Source organism: Neofelis nebulosa, chromosome 9, assembly GCF_028018385.1.
Source record: "Neofelis nebulosa isolate mNeoNeb1 chromosome 9, mNeoNeb1.pri, whole genome shotgun sequence".
Classification (NCBI taxonomy): domain Eukaryota; kingdom Metazoa; phylum Chordata; class Mammalia; order Carnivora; family Felidae; genus Neofelis; species Neofelis nebulosa.
Window position 1 is genome coordinate 120,407,314 of NC_080790.1, and position 16,894 is coordinate 120,424,207.

At 49.1% G+C, this 16,894-nt stretch overlaps 1 long non-coding RNA gene and 1 other non-coding gene across 3 annotated transcripts; both read left to right on the top strand.

Annotated features, from left to right (window-relative positions):
* The first annotated feature begins 2,169 nt into the window (after nucleotides 1–2,169).
* On the top strand, nucleotides 2,170–6,543 carry LOC131485746 (uncharacterized). 2 transcript variants are annotated; one of them, XR_009248989.1, is made up of 5 exons: nucleotides 2,170–2,743; nucleotides 2,927–3,081; nucleotides 4,329–4,398; nucleotides 5,968–6,075; nucleotides 6,163–6,543. It is a non-coding gene; the product is annotated as an uncharacterized LOC131485746 (long non-coding RNA). The 2 variants fall into 2 exon arrangements; XR_009248988.1 differs by having other exon boundaries at nucleotides 2,170–2,294.
* LOC131486438 (small nucleolar RNA SNORA71) lies at nucleotides 5,084–5,217 on the top strand. Its single transcript, XR_009249341.1, has one exon. It is a non-coding gene; the product is annotated as a small nucleolar RNA SNORA71 (small nucleolar RNA).
* Nucleotides 6,544–16,894: the final 10,351 nt, after the last annotated feature.

Consider the following 16,894-nt stretch of genomic DNA (forward strand, 5'->3'; position numbering starts at 1 on the left):
TTCACCATGGAAAATCAAGGAAGAAAGTATGACCTACCCAGCTTGGGTCTCACATCCAGTTTTTTGTCAGAGGAGGGCAGGACACCATAAGTGACATTTACAACTCGATTGAATTCAACAGGAAGAGTGCCACAAGAAAACCAGGGAGAAAGAGTGACTAGGTCCAAACTCTGGATAGCCCAGCCACTTAATATCCAGATCCTCATGAAAATAGGCAATTTGTTGGTCCTAGTTTTTCCAAGAATACCTCTAAATGTAGGCATTGAAATGTAAGGCTGTTGGTCTGTATCACATGAGGAAAGCATTCATTTAATCCAAGTATGCCGAGGGGCGCCTGGGTGGCTCAGTCGGTTAAGCGCCGACTTCGGCTCAGGTCACGATCTCGCGGTATGTGAGTTCGAGCCCCGCGTCGGGCTCTGTGCTGACTGCTCAGAGCCTGGAGCCCGTTTCAGATTTTGTGTCTCCCTCTCTCCCTGACCCTCCCCCGTTCATGCTCTGTCTCTCTCTGTCTCAAAAATAAATAAATGTTAAAAAAAAATTTTTTTTAATCCAAGTATGCCGAAATATACTTTTCTGATCAGGAATAGAAATTAAGTATTACCAAAAAAAGAGAAATTAAATATTACCAAACACACTTTTAAGCACCTATTAAATTGCTCTTAGATTGATTTCTGGGTTTGAATTTTGACTCTGATATCTTCTGTTTAGGAGAAGCAATTTGCCACGGGCCCTGTGGGCATGCTAACAAGGCAAGGCCTTTGACTCCTTTTTCCCCCAGGCCCTTTCTTAGAGCTGTGTTTTGCAGTGAGCAAACCTTGAAGGATGAGATAAAGTCTCCTCCCACGCTAAAAGCAGGCTTACTTCTGTTTGCTCCAAGTGGCAAATCCCCCAAGCTCAGTGTTCCTCTTTTGTAACACTGTAACGCATTGTGTGTCCAGGCAGCCATCATGGGCCCTGCACCACTCCATGGGACCTCGGAGGCATGGGAACCAACAACATCAAGAAACTTAAAGCCCTCTCTGCTTTGCCACAGTAGTAATAAGGTCCTCAGATTGCCTCAGGAATTTTCTGTCCTCTGCCAGCACCTACGAAACAACGGGCTAACTGGTTAGCTCACAAGTAGGGTTCATTCTCAGATCATGCACACTTCTTTTTTTAAAAAATTTTTTTTTTCAATGTTTTTTATTTTTGGGACAGAGAGAGACAGCATGAACGGGGGAGGGGCAGAGAGAGAGGGAGACACAGAATCGGAAACAGGCTCCAGGCTCTCAGCCATCAGCCCAGAGCCTGGCGCGGGGCTCGAACTCACGGAGCGCGAGATCGTGACCTGGCTGAAGTCGGACGCTTAACCGACTGCGCCACCCAGGCGCCCCAGATCATGCACACTTCTTAACACGTTAACTGCGTGATCTTGTATACATGAATTAAACTTTCTGAGCTTTTGTTTCCTCATCGGCAAAATTAATAATAGTAGGGTTTATCTTATATGATTGACGTGATTAAACGAATCAAAATGCCTGGAATATTGGGTGCATTCAACACTTAGTCATTATTAGTTGATATTATGGTTGTAGCTGTCATCTGTAGCGTTGATGGGATGGGGCATTGCAGTGACAGCATGCTATGAAAAACACTGTTACACCATTTCCTAGGGCAGGCCCTTGCTGTCGGCCCTGGCTAAGTAGGTCCCCACTATTATACCACCATGCCCACTTCCTTTGTAGCACTTGTCATGATTTTAAATTATTGCATTTGCTGATTCATTATCTCCACAAGAATATAACAGCAACAAAATATATCAGAACCCTGTCTTCTGCAATACATTTCCAATGCTTAGCCCAGTCCCTAACATGAAGTAGCTGCTCAGTATATTTTTTCTGTGCAGATGGGAGTCTAGATGAACATCTAGATGGATGAATGGATGAGTGCGTAGGTGGATGGATGGATAAGAAAGTTGGTGCCCTCTAACTATTTTCTCTTAGGGGTGGATGGATGGATGGATGGATGGATGGATGCGGCGATGGGAAAGTGAAGAGTTGGACACTTGGCGGGTCAGATATTGACCTCCTCTCCACCAGGGGGCGATAAGAGGCAGCGCGCGCGCGTTCAGCCCGGGAGATGCCTCTCTAGGGCGCAGCCCGCCGTCGAGCTGCATTTCCGCCGGCGCGGGCCGGGTGTAGCAGTTTCCTGCGGCAGTGGCTGCTGTCCCAAATAGTTCCGAACGATTAGGAGGCTTGCCGCACCCTCTCGCGCCGTCCCCTCTGACCCTGCCGGCGACAGGCCCGGCTCCCCGGGTGAGTCCCTGCGGGGCCGCGATGCACAGGAAACCCCCCGCGGCCTCCCAAGGCCGGTGCATCATCCACCCCCCCCCACCCCCGACAGGAGGAGAAACTGAGGCCCGGGGGGACGGGGAGAGCCGGCGGAGGTCAGCGCCGATTTCAGGCCCCGCTCCTGGGTCCGGGCCCAGCCCCTCCGCCGGCTGCGGACCTCTCGGGATGCGTGTCCCCGAGAATGGGACTCCTGGTCTGATCCCCTGCGCGCGGGGAAGACTCGTGTCCCGCCAACTACCAGAAGCGGGTCCGGCGACGCGCGGGCCGAGTGCCGCCGCCAGTAGTGCGGAGCCCCGTGTGGCCCCGGGCCTGAAGAGCTCCCGGGGCCGCGTGATTTTCACGCACACACCCACCTCCGGCTCTGGGCCTCGAATCCCCCAAAGCGCTTCATCGGTTGCCCACGAAGTGACCGTGTGAGAGCGTTAACCTGTTTTCTCGTCAACAGCCTTTAAGAGAAAGCGTTAAAACCCCCGTTGTGCAGAGCGGTTGCGTGAGTCTTCAATTGGGGGCGCTCGCGGGGCCCCAGAGCGGCAGAGGCCGATTCCGGTGTCTTTGTTTTGCACTAAAGCCCCTTCCCCGTGCTGTCTCCTGCGTAGGCGTTGCGGGCTCCGGGGCTCTGTTGGAAGCAGATGGAAACTCTCCGTTGGACGGCTTTGGGGGCTGTGCGTCAGGCAGCGCCCCCTTCTTTGCTGCAGGACCCTGCGCCGCAGCGCCGGATGTGCCCCCGCGGTGTCCAGGGGGTGAGGCCTGGGTAAGTGCTGCTGCTCAGGAGATCCTTGAGCAGGGACTCGTTGCCTTCCTGCCACACCACGGTGGGGGGTTGGGGGGGGGCGTCCTGGAGCTCCTGCGGGTTCTGAGAAAGCCCCCAGGAGGCCTGGTGTGGTGGATGGGGGTGTGTCTGGGGGCCAGAGAGGTCTGGGTTCAGATCCTGCCTCAGCCTGTGGCGAGCGCATCACGTTGGCTAGGTTAGGTCCTTCTGAGCTCCGCTGTGTTTTAAGTGGGGAAAGTGCCAGAGCTCTGGGAGGACAGAAGTCTTGTCCGTGTTCTTTGTCTTTGAGCCCACGGTTGGTGGCACGTAGTAGATCGTCCGTCTGTATCTGTGGGGGACTAAACAATGTAGGCAGTTTTTGCCGCGAGTTGGTCTTCACGTGCCCCCTCTTGATGACGGGAGATGGCGTGTTTACATGAGATGGTGATGGCTCTCAGGGTCCTGGGCTTGGCTGGGCAGTTCTCCTCTGCCTGGGAACATAGGCTACTGACATGGGCTGCCTGTGTCCAGGTCAGCAGTGATAGTGCAGGGAAGGGAATTGCTAAAACCGTTTCCCCATCTTGGGAACGTCCACTCCTGTCCCTTCCAAACCTGGGGCTTTCCTGCACTTCCTCTTTCCTACCCACTTTTAGATGTCTCCTGTCACCTGGTGCCAATGTCGGGCTCACTGGTATTTCAGGCAGAGGATTCAGGGAAAGAGTTGTCCTGTGTTTGGAGGGTCCACGTCCACACCTTCCAGGAGCTTTCCCATATCCCTTTTTCTCTGTAGACACCTTGGGTCCCCAGGGCCCTCGGGGCAGTTGTGTGTATGTTAGGGTCACTGCTGGAGCTTTCACTTCTGCCCCTGCTGTTGGGAACCAGGCTGTATGTGTCACTTGAGTTCTCCTCGAAGCCCAGCATAGTTGCTGTCAGACAGCCACGGCACTCCCATAAATCCGGCATTGGCGTCCTTTCCAGCCTCTCACTGGTTAATTATGCATTAATCAGCATTGGCCACCCTGTCATAGACCAAGCACTGTCTCCCCCTAGGACAGTAGGGTTAACTACTATCTTCTCTATGAGGAAATAGCATGTCTGTTTAGGAAATAATAACAGCCGATCTTTGTCAAATGCTTACTTTACTATCTGCTAACTACTGTGCTGAGACCTTTCCTGATGCTTGCCCTGCCCTGCCCTGGTGTGAGCAGGGACATGTTGGGGGCCCATTCTTGGGTTCTTGTCTATTGCAGATGAGCCCACTGTGTGGAGAGACATCATGGGAGTTCTATCAGGAACATTCTAGACCCCAGTGTCCTTGAGGTAAGATCTCTGGTTTGTTCTCTGGAGTGTTGGTTCCTTGCATCTGGTACAATCATGTGGGGGTTCCTAGGGGCCTCCTAAGAAGTTATAGGGGAGCTGAGAAGTGAGACGGTAATGTCCATGAGTCCTCAGATCTGTTCCCCACCTCAGCCCCAGGTAACCTAGATCACATCTGGTCCCTGACATGTCTTCAATGGCTGCTGCAGAGGAAAGGCCTCCAGAGTCTCACTGGGTGATGAGAGCTCTCTGGGGTATCTGCCTTCCCTCCCTGGAGTGACAGCAGAAGCATGTTTTTAAAGGGAAACGAGTGGACCCACGCATCAGACACTCCCGTCCCCTGGGTTTGAATCCCCTTCTGCTGCTCTCTAAGTCAGTGATCTATTCAGAACCTTATTTTCTTCATTTAAAACAACAAACTTATGATAGTAGTGACTTCTGTGCTGCTTAAAACCACAGGATCCCTATTATTTCCAACCCTAATATTTTCCCAGTGTTTGTGTCCAAAGTGACTTTTCTTTGATTCCACTTGGCAGGGAGGTTCTATGGGTTTCTTTTGCAAGAAAGAGTGGCCACTCATGGGGTCCTGTGCTTGGGTGCTTTTCCCAGATTCCACCTATTCCACAGGCCAGTAGCACCTGCTCCCCTTCCTAGGTCTCTCTCTCTCTCTCTCTCCCCCCTTGCATGCACCTGCATTCAGAAGCGATCACGGGCTGTCTGTGCTCTGGTCATTGATAATGCAGGGAGAGGAATTGTTGAAAGCAGTTTCCCGTGTTTGGAGGGTCTACACCCATCCCTTTCAAATGCTGGCGCTTTCGCACACTCCTCCTTCTCCCCAGCTAGTGCTGTGTGGTCTCAGGCATCGAGGGCTGCTGTGTGAGAGTCAATGACGGGAGACTTGAGCTTGGCCTTTCTCAGCTTGGCCTCCTGTTACGGGGAAACGGGCTATGTCGGTGTCGAGGTTTCGAAACTTTCTGGGGTTTAAGGAGCCAGGATGAATTCTGCATGATGACGTTACGCGATGCTGGGTGGTTTCTACTGATTGCCATAACGTTTTCAAAGGGAAGTCTCTTTTTGGATATGGTGGCCCTGTGCACGCCTTGGAAGGGGTGGAACGTGGTGGGAAGTAGAAAGGTATTGGGTGGTGGGGGGAACAACACGAGAAGGAGTTTGACGCAGGGATGAGCACAAGCACTTGGGAGGCAGATGTGCAGGGATGTAATAGACAGTGGAGAGAGGCTGCAGTGGTGGCCTTCACTCCCAACATGGGGGATGGGGGCTCAGTGGGAGGAGCCTCTGAGCTTGAGCCCTCCAGCCACCTCTCTACCAATTACTATATCTGCTCTTGCCCTGCAAAGGCCCAGTTGTTAAGAGATCGTTTTATTTTGACCCTTCTCTGGGAACATTGAGATTCATTTTTGAGCTGTGTTTGGTGTGAAACAAAACTGGCAGCTCGTCCCTGATGAATGGGGGCATTCTCACTGATAGCAGCTTGAAGACAGTTGAGAGATAACATTGGAGACCCAAACGCATGTTGTGACCCTCTGCTCTGTGACGTCCTCTTCACCCTAGGGATGCTGCCTCGGATCTAGAGATTGTTGGAAGATTCCTTAAGGAGGTGGAGCATTGGTCCTCTCAGGATGACCTGGGTCCCAGCTGCCCTGGAGGGACCTCTTCATGGTGAGTTAATGCCAAGGGGCTAAGTTGGCCTGTGTTAGTGATACAGAAGTTCCAAGCACTTGGTCTCATTGGACTTTTCTGCTTTAGATTATTTCGGAGTTGATCATGGACACTGGCAGAGTGAGTGAAGAATGATGTCGCCACGTGAACCATGGCCAGACCTTCTTATCCTGTTGCCTCAGCACAGCCTGGAGGGACTTTTCTCTCTGCGTGAGCAGGCCAGAGGGAAAGTCCTGGGACCCTGGAGACTTGAGGTCCAGAGCTACAGACTTCAGCTGGCTCTGCTGCTCCCCCAGCAGGTGTCACACAGCACCTGGGACCAGGAAGACCGGTTCCCTTCCACCTGAGCCAGGTGTCCAGCAGGCTCCACGTCCCCCTGCCTATTCCTCCTGTAACTTTTTACAACCAAGAGTTTTCTGCACTGTGCATCCTTGTCCCCTCACCCACCCAATAAATCTTGAAACTGCCCTCCTCGTTTTGTTTTGCTTCTCTTTTAAAACCCATACCTCCAGGGGCGCCTGGGTGGCTCAGTCGGTTGAGCATCCGGCTTTGGCTCAGGTCATGATATCGTGGTTCTTGAGGTCGAGCCCTGTGTCGGGCTCTGTGCTGACAGCTCAGAGCCTGGAGCCTGCTTCAGATTCTGTGTCTCCCTCTGTCTCTGCCCCTCCCCTGCTCGTACTCTGTCTCTCTACCTCTCAAAAATAAACATTAAAAAATTTTTAAAAATAATAAATTCATACCTCCATGTGCCAGCAAGGTAGGTATACAGAAAGTGGCTCACAAGCAGATCTTCCATTTTTTACTCACTGAAATGTTCCATTTAATGCACTCCTAAGGCTCAACTTAGGGGATAGGAGTTGGGATGTAGGAATTGAAGTAGGGGTTGAACAATCCCAAGTGCTTCTGCAGGGGGCTCAGGTTTGGGAGAAAAGGGAAGTGTTAGAGTCATTGGCTGAAGGACGTCTGGGCCAGGGCTTTGGAAAAGAGGATGACAGTGGAGTGGACATAGAGACAGAGGAGGCAGGAGTGCTCTGAGCTCTGGGGAGGAGGGTTCCCTGGGGGAATTTCAGGGGATGGTTCTAAGCAGGGGTAGGCATGGCGTGGACGAGGAACACCGTCCCTTGGAGAACTCTGGGGCTGGGGTAGGCAAAGGCCAGGTGTCGGGATTTCTGTTACTGTTCCCACAAAGTAGGTTTGGCCTTTGAGAGTTCTGTCCGGTGAAGTAATGGCAGTGGTGTGCTAAGCACGCCTGCGCTTCACCACCTGTGGGTAGGTCCACACAGAGGAGCTCTCCCAAAGGTAGCGAGGGAGGGGCTGATTGTCCATTCCTTCCATGGAAATTGAAATCACTGATGGGGGCTGAGGTCAAACCCAGGTGGTCGGGCCTACCTTTGTGAGTTCAAGGCCTTGATGGCCTCAGTCAACAGGAGGCATTCTTGGGGGCTAAAGGATCTACTCTCCCCACCAGTTCGGGCAGAGATCCTTATTTCTGCCTCGCCCCTCTCCTCAATTCCTACCCAAGGGCCTGTCATCACCCATTATTTCTCTTGAAGAGCCCTCTCCTTCCTACTCCCCTTCTTTCTGGGCCAGTGTCCTCCAACCGTTCCCCTGGCCCTCTAGTGAAAAATGAATGCATTTTCCCCAGCTTGGCCAAAGTTCCTTCCTTTTCAGGGACGTCTAACTGTTGGTTGTGGCCTTGATCTCTGTAGACGTCTTTCCGTAATACTGACTGGCCCTTCGTTGCCAAGTAGTTTCCTGTCAGATTTGGTAGCAGGTTCCTGTCCGCTTTCAGTAGCAGACCCTTCTTTATTCTGTTTGTTTTCTTAACTCCCTACACCCCCACCCCCACCCCCTGCCCTGCACCTCTGTCCTATGGCCTGGGGGATCTCTGCTGCCATTGTAGGAGGGGGCAGTGACAGAGTGGGAAGGAGGGAAGAGGTGACGTCGCCTTGGTTGCTGAAATGGTCAAGGGAGAGGAGTCTTGGGACTCTTAGAGGCGTGATCACTGACTGGCTTGGCCCAGGTCACCAAAATCTCCTCCCCAGTAAGCCCCACGGGTCAGGCTGTGGAAGGCCCACTCATCCTTTGCACCCTAGTACCACGATGGCATGTGGGGTCAGGGAGCTAGCACGCTGGAAGCACGTACTGCCGTGTCGGGCACAGGATACGCTCAGAGCACAGCTCTTCTCGAAAAATAACTCATTTACTTTCAAACTGTAAATGACCCTCACCCCCGGCCCAGCCTCTTCTGTCTGCCCTCCCCCGCCCTCTGCAACCCTTGCCCCACCTGACCCTCAGCCCTAGCGGAGACTGCCCATTCTCCAGGGTACATGAGGGACCCTCCTCACTGCCCATGGCATGCCTGTCCACCCTCCCGTCACACGCCACACCGCACCAGCACCGTAGGCCCCAGCCATGCGACTACTGAAGGTTCCCGAACGTGCTCCCCTTTTCCCGGCCTGCCTGCTTGGGATGCACCCCCCGTTTCAGATGCTGGCCTGACTCAGCTTGCGTCACTTCCTTCAGGAAGCCTTCCTTGGCTAAACCTCCAGCCAGCGTGGATTGTCTGCCCCGCCTTTCATTCATACCAAGTGTCCATTGTGGGAGGCACGATTCTCGGAACTGGGCTGCAAGAGAAGGCAAAAGAGCAACCCCCTGCCTTCATGGTCCTTTCATTTCAGAGGACTGAGACAGACCATAAACAACGTCCTAAACTTTGCTGGAGAAGGGCTGAGCGAAAGAATAATAAAGCAGGGAAACGAACAGGAAGTCTGGGGCAAGAGGAAGAGCAGCATTTGAAACTGAGTGGATGGGGAAGGCCTCACCCGGGAGGTGTCATTTGAGTCTAGGGAGGGCCTCTCACCTCTGGGTGTTCATAGCAGCCTGCCTGTCTCCCTCACAGCATGGATGGGGTGGCAGGAAACTTTCCTCTGGGGTACCAGGCCCAGGAACCAGCCAATGAGGCCACTGCAGGGCTGTACCTGATTATGAGTGGCTGCAATGGAGGCTGTGCCTGTCTTGAGGGCAGGCTCTACACCTGCCAACTCTAGCCCTGTCGCCCTCCCACCCACAGCTCAGTGGATTAGGGAAGCACCCGACAGGCAGTGCTAACCCGTGACCTTGGTTTAGTACTAAGAACAGGTTTTCCTCTGGGGAAATGTGATGAGTATGTGAAGAGCCAGAGTAATCGGTTGCAGAAACAGGAAGAGACGGGAATTGAGTCCCTTTAACCACAGAATCCAAAGGTGCAGAGCACTAAGCTCCCATTGCAAGGGAGGGAGCCATTTCTAGAACGCTTATGGGGAAGAACGATACTCCGATCTCCAAACCACGTTAATGTTCCAGAAGGCCTGGGGTTCAGCTGTCCCTGAATTTTTGCAAGGCATGGCCAAGTGACCAAAACTCCTGTCTTCCTATTTTTCTTACCAGAGACCTTACATTGACCACCACTGTGCCTTTGCCAGGGGAGCCAGACGAGTCTGCACCTAACAGCCTCAAGGGTGTTACTTACCAGTACAGTGACTGACACACACAAGCAGCTCGATCAGCATTCAAGGATGTGGAATGAGGCCAATCGTGGTCTTGACTGTGTGAACCAGAAAGGGCTCATGGAGACCCCTCTGTCCCCGTGATTACAAACACCGTGTCACCAGGATACCTAACTACACCCGCATCAGGAAGCAGCCTGATGAAATCATTTAGAGCCTGTTGAATTAGCGCGTTGTCCCTCAATCGCCGTGGGGGCCTGGAGCCTGTTATTCTGCCTCCTTGGGCCTCAGTTTCTGGCTCTGTGATTTGACCCTGTGCACCTACCCCCAATAGTTAGGGTCAAATAAGACGATGCATGTTGAATGCATAGCACAGTACCTGCCTCATAGTGCGCGCTCGATAAATATCAGCTATTTTTATTTGATGAGCACGTCTTGCATGTTGCGAGTTAGCATGAAGAACAAATATGTCATTATGACAGACTCATCTGTCAACGTGACACCATAAATACTTTCCTCTTTGCTCATTTGCAGATATCCCTGTAGGACTTGGTGGTAATCACCACCACCACTGATTGAACTTTGATTGTATGCCACGCGCTGTACTAAGTAAGCCCGTCTATATAATTATCTCATTTCATCTTCGCAACAACCCAGTGAGGTAGATTTAATTATCTTCCATTTTATAAGGGAGGAAACCAAGGCTCAGAGAAACGGAGGGACCTGTCTTACTTCTGGTGAGTGGCTCGGCTCGTTTCGCATTTCCTGGCATAGTAAGTAGTGAAAAATGTTGCAGGCCGATTTCATAAATAGCACTCGCATCTGAGGTTGTCAGATGCTTGTTTGGACTGGAAAACTGGAAATTAGGGTACTTTACTATTCTGTCCATCTGCTTCACGTTGCCTGGTTTCCAGCTTTCCTAAAATACTCCCCATCTAATTCAACAATCTTTAGTCTTGAACTTGTGAACCTGACATGGAGAGAGACAATAGGCATATTTCAGCCAACACCAAAATATCAACTGTCTCCTTCTTTGCTGTTGCGTCTGAAACAGAGTCATCCTAGGTCTCCCGAGCTTAAGGAAACCTTCACCGAGTGTTACCAAAGTGGCCCAAGAACCAGGATTAGGGTCAGGAAGAGCCATGATCCCATCAGAAAATAGGTGCTTGGTCACAGAGGCCCTGATGAAGCAGCTGGTGGGAGTTATATAGCTGAATCAAGCCAGGAGAACAGAAGCTGGAAGAATCAAGGTTCACTTGTCCATTCAAAAAATACTTGTCAGGCTGCTGTGCTGAGAATAGGGACACGGTGAGGAATAAGAAATTTCTTCCCTCAAGAGGATCACATACATAAGATAGTAAGTTCTATTCCTTCACACCTCAGGTATCTATGGCCAGTCACCGTGTGCTGAGTCTCGCTGTAAGCTGGACATACAGCTCTGATCTAAAGCAGAGGAGGGGCCTCCTGGAGCTTATAGTCTAGAACAGCACTATCCAATAGAAACGTAGTGCATCCTATATAAGTAATTTAAAATTTTCCTAGTGGCCACTTAAATAAAAAGACGATGAAATACATTTTAGTAATATATTTTATTTAACCCACTACATTAGAAAATACTGTCATTGGAGGGGCACCTGGGTGGCTCAGTCGCTTAAGCGTCTGACTTCAGCTCAGGTCATGAGCTCATGGTTAGTGAGTTCGAGCCCCACATCGGGGTCTGTGCTGATGGTGCAGAGCCTGCTTGAGATTCTCTCTCTCTCTCTCTCTCTCTCTCTCTCTCTCTCCCTCTACCCTCCCCACTCGCTCTCAACATAAACTTAAAAAAAAGAAAATATTGTCATTTCAATATATAACCAGTATAAAAAACTACTAATGAGATATTTTACACTTTTTCCACAAACTGTCTTTGAAATCTGCATATTTTTTTCAATATATGATGTTTATTGTCAAATTGGTTTCCATACAACACCCATTGCTCATCCCAAAAGGTGCCCTCCTCAATACCCATCACCCACCCTCCCCTCCCTCCCACCCCCCAAAAATCTGCATATTTTATGCTTGTGGCACATCTTGGTTTAGGTGAAGTGCCTTTTGAATGTTTAGTAGTGGCCAGCAGCTACGTTATTGGACAGCGTAGGTCTAGGTGATGAGGGGCTCAAGGCTAATTCCATGTAAGAAGAGTGTTCTGAGGATGCCTCCTTTACAGGAAGGCGGCTGCATCTTGTTGACTCTTAAAGAAGCTTCTGTAGCCTAGGCCCCCCATTCTCTGGCGGGGAGAGGTCAGAGAAAGTTTCCTGGAGGAAGTAGAATTGACTGGGCAAAGGAGGGGTGGTCCATGTATACAAGCAATGTGGGGGATGTGGGGGCTCAGAGATGGCCGGTGTGGACGGCGGGCAGCACTGAGGCCCGGGGCAGCAGCCTGCTGTGAGTGTGAAAGTACGGGGTTTGTGCCACACACACGTAGTTCAACCCAGCCAGGGGACTCGGGTGACAAGCTTCACCCTCTCTGGGCCTCCGTTACCTCCCTTGAAAGGATGTGGTCAAGATGTACGAGAACACTTGATATAGCAGATGCCCTGATTCATTATTAAATTGTTGACCTCTGTTAATATTTATTACAGGTTCTTCTGCGCGTATGGAGAAGATGGCCAAGTTTTGCGTTTGTTTCCTTGTCTCGGGAACTTTGGGGTTGAAGGCTCCACAGCAGTTTTTAGAGAAGGACACACCCCTCCCCTTATTTTTCCCCTGACTTTATTTTTGCCAGAAGTTGGATGACACACGTAACAGATTTGAGTTTTAAAAATAAATCTTTTGGGGGCACCTGAGTGGCTCAGTTGGTTAAGTATCCGACTCTTGGTTTCGGGCCAGGTCATGATCTCAAGGTTCGTGAGTTCGAGCCCTGCATCGGGCTCTGTGCTAGCTGTGTGGGGCCTGCTTGGGATTCTCTCTCTCTCTCTCTCTCTCTCTCTCTCTCTCTCTCTCTCTCTGTCTCTGTCTCTCACTCTCTCTCTCTCTGCCCCTCCCCTGCCTGTGCTCTCCCTCTCTCTGTCAAAATAAATACATAAACTTAAAAGAATTTTTAAATAAAAAATGAATCTTTTCCTCCGGAATAATCTTAGATTTACAAAAAAGTTAAAAACCTGGTACAGAGAGTTCCCTTATGCCCTTCCCCCAGCTTCCCCCATAGGCACCTTATGCAGCCACAGTATATTTGTTAAAATTAAGAAATTAATGTTGGCACACTACCATTAACTGAACTCCAGACTGTTTTTGGATTTCACCAGCTTTGCCTCTAATGTGCATTTTCTGTGCCAGGATCTGAGCTAGAGCACCACATTACCTGTGGTCATCATGGTAATCATGGGTCGTCGTCTCCTCTAATCTGAAACAGATTCTCCATCTTTCCTTGTTTGCCCTGACCTTGATGGCTTTGAAGAGTGTTAGCATTTTGTAGAATGGCTCTCAGTTTGGGTTTTTCTGATGTTTTCTCATGACTAGAATTTCGGGGAAGAATATCACAGAGGTGAAGTTCCCCTCTGAACATGTATCAGGGGTATATGATATCTACATGATATCACCAGCGATATTAACCCTGATCACTTGGTTAAGGGGTGACTGCCAGACTTCACTGTAAAGTTACCGTTATTCCCTTTCCAAAGATTCTGGTCTTTGGAATACAGGCTTGATTATAATACATAGTTTAGAGAACATGTTTAGAAATCTTTGCCCAACAGTGAGAGAGCATATATTTTTCTCAAGCACATTTGGAGCATTTACAAATATTGACCATGTTTTATGCTGCAGAGCAAGTCTCACATACCAGTGCATTGGAATCATATAGACTACAATATGTGACTACAACATAAAGACATAAAACAAACTTGAGAGAATACTTAGACTTGAATGAAATGAAAATCCTAATCCTACATATCAAAAGTTGTGGAATGCAGCTAAAACCGTACATGAGAAGTATAACCTTGAATGCTTTTGTTGGGAAGTTCCTACCAGTAAGAGAGCGTGTGACCCATCATATGGGAGACTTACCTGTATTGACCTGTGTAGACGGGAGTTCAGAGGGTCCAGAACTCCCCAGCGTTCTGGTCTTTGGCATTCCTTCATAACCATGAGGGAATCAGAACACCAGATTTATTCCCTGGCAGCATTTTTTTTAATGTTTATTTATTTTTGAGATAGAGACAGAGCCTGAGCAGGGGAGGGGCAGAGAAAGAGAGAGAGAGAGAGAGAGAGAGAGAGAGAGAGAGAGAGAGAGAATCCGAAGCAGGCTCCAGGCTCTGAGTTGTCAGCGCAGAGCCTGATATGGGGCTCAAACTCACAGACTGTGAGATCATGACCTGAGCTGAAGTCAGAAGCTGAACCACAACTGAGCCACCCAGACGCCACCCCCCACACCCCCGCCGGAACCTGTTAGTATTGAAGCAATATAACTTACTTTGTAGTTTTCTAATACATTTATTTAATGCTCGGTATGTTAGTACTCGTGTTGGTGGAGATAGGCACAACAACTCCTACCAGAGGGGGTAAGGTAACTGCCCTGAGAGCCACCTGAGGAAGGGACTGCAGAGTACAAAGAGTAGAGGATCCCTGCTGCCCATCTCCCCCATCACCCTGGCTGCAGTAGGTCCAAGTGGTATCATGGTGTGAACAGAGAAGTGTGAACCAACACTTGGACCCACATCATGCAACTCAAGCCCAGTCATCTTCAGTGGACTGTTGGTAGCTCAGAATCCTAAACTCATCCTGGTTTCAGTGTGACTGAGAATCACCAAAATCAGCCTGCCAACACACTTTGGCAGCCCAATTTCACACAAGCGGGTGAAAGGAATTCTGCACCAGTTAGCAAGAGTGAGTTCTTTGCCAGACTGTCCTCCTGGAACCAGAACTGGCCATGAGGCTCCAGAATGATTCCATATATGTAAGTCCTGGAGCTCTTCAAGGCATCTGGTCAATCTCACACGTAAGTGAAAGGAGGAGGTAGTAAGAAAGACAGTTGAAGAGCTCTTCAAAGAGAGGAAATAAAGAATAAGACAGGGGATGGACCTAGTCTGGGAGTGCATCACCCTGCCTGGATGGCACCCTGGCTCTGGCCAGTCCCAACCACTGGAGTGAGGCTTGGAAAACTTGAAGGTAGAAATTTCTAGCTAACAGGACCCACATGGGACCTGGTCTGGATTGGAGCACCCTACCAAGATGACATTATGCCTTGGAGGGGTGCATGGAAAAATTCGAGGAATACTGATCCAAAGTGCAGTACTCCTTGAGGCACAGGGTCTGGGATGGGGGACCTCTTTTATTTTTAAGTTTATTTATCTATTTTGAAAGAGAGAGAGAGAGAGAGAGAGAGAGAGAGAGAGAATGAGCAGGGGAGGGGCAGAGAGAGAGGGAGAGAGATCCCAAGCAGGCTCTGCACTGTCAGTGTGGAGCCCAGTGTGGGGCTCGAACCCATGAACCATAAGACCATGACCTGAGCTGAAATCAAGAGTCAGTCCCTTAATCAACTGAGCCACGCAGGTGCCCCTGGGACAGGGGACCTCTTACCTAGGTGTAATGATGATACTTTGGTATCACTGGATATTATTCACTAAGACTTAACAGTAGAGCAAGAAAGTGGTTAGATGCTGAGCCAGTGCATTTTCCATCCACTATCCATCCATTGTCCCCACATCCACCTACCTATCCATCCAACAAATGTTTCTTGAGCACCAACACTGGGCCAGTATTGTTTTAAGTTCAGGGGAAATAGAAGGGAATCTTCCCAATCATTATCTACCTCAAGCTAATTCTATACATTTTAAAAAGGAAGAAAAAGAAAAAAAAAATGGCTACAGATGAGATACCTCTTATACATCTGTTAACAACTTTTCTCAATTATGACCCTTGAAAGTGTTTTAATTGCCATGAACACATACAATTTACTCCCCAAACTTAGTGGTTTAAAATAATGCCAATATTTATTTTGCCCATAAATCTGCGCTTGGAGCTGGGCTCAGTAGGTTTAGCTTCTCTCTGCTCTGCTTAGTGTCAGGTAGGTTGATGTGAAACCTGGGGACTGGAATCATCTGAAGGCTTCCTCACTCACATATCTGGCCATCTGATGTTGCCAGATATGTGATGATGGAACATTTCCACACGGTCCTTTCATGTGACCTGGGCTTGCTACCAACATGGTAACTGGGTTCCAAGGACAAGCATTTGAAAAGGGGGTAAACTAATGGAAGCTGTATCCTCTTGATGAGCTAGTCCCGGAAGACACATAGTATTCCTTCTGCCACATTGGCCAGAACAGTCACAACCAGACTCAAGGGGCGGGGACGGGAACATGGATCCCATTTTTTACTGAGAAGAGTGTTGGCTATATTGTAAGAACTGTGGGATGAGTTGTACATATATCTGTATGGCCAACGTTGGGCGGAAAAGTCTGCCAAAAGAAGGTTAATATAACTCCATTTTTCCTTTGTGAATGCAATGCCTTTTAATACACAATAAATAAGAACACAATACAAAATTATATTTTGACATAACAGTTTCAGATGAAGACATTCCCCCAATTTATTCTGCTCTTCTAGTTAGAAATTATGATGTGGAACAAGTGTGAATTAGAGAAACCATAAAGTTTCCTTCTGTATAGCGTTTCATGTTTCTTCAGTCTATTGTGTGTGCATACTTTCCTGACATGTTTCAAAGTATTCTCATGTTTAGTCTTTTCCCCCCGCCTCAGGTGTTTGTGCGTGTGTGCACGCTATAACTTTACGTTGATTTAAGTGAAGCCCTCAAACATTTAAAAAACTGGTAAAGAAAAAGGTGTAGAAATATGTTACTTTTGAGGAATGACTCTCTTGCATCTTTTCTCCACCACCCCCTGCCTAATATTATATCTTATCTTCCTGACCAGTACAATGGTCCTTACCCTTTGTATTTTATGTAAAAGCCCTGCTCTTGACTTGAAATTATTTATTGCTTACGTAATTTTTGTTTGCATTATTCCTTTAATCTATTTTTCTGTTAAAATATTTAGGTATCTTGGGTTGGAATTGAACATATTTTTTCCCATTAAAATTAATGGAAATAGGGGCGCCTGGGTAGCTCAGTCAGTTAGGCGGCCGGCTTCGGCTCAGGTCATGATCTCGCGGTTCGTGGGTTCAAGCCCCGCGTCAGGCTCTGTGCTGATGGCTCAGAGCCTGGAGCCTGTTTCAGATTCTGTGTCTCCCTCTCTCTGACCCTCCCCCATTCATGCTCTGTCTGTTTCAAAAATAAAATAAAAATGTTAAAAAAAATTAATGGAAATATATATTCTTTCACTCAACAGCTTTCAC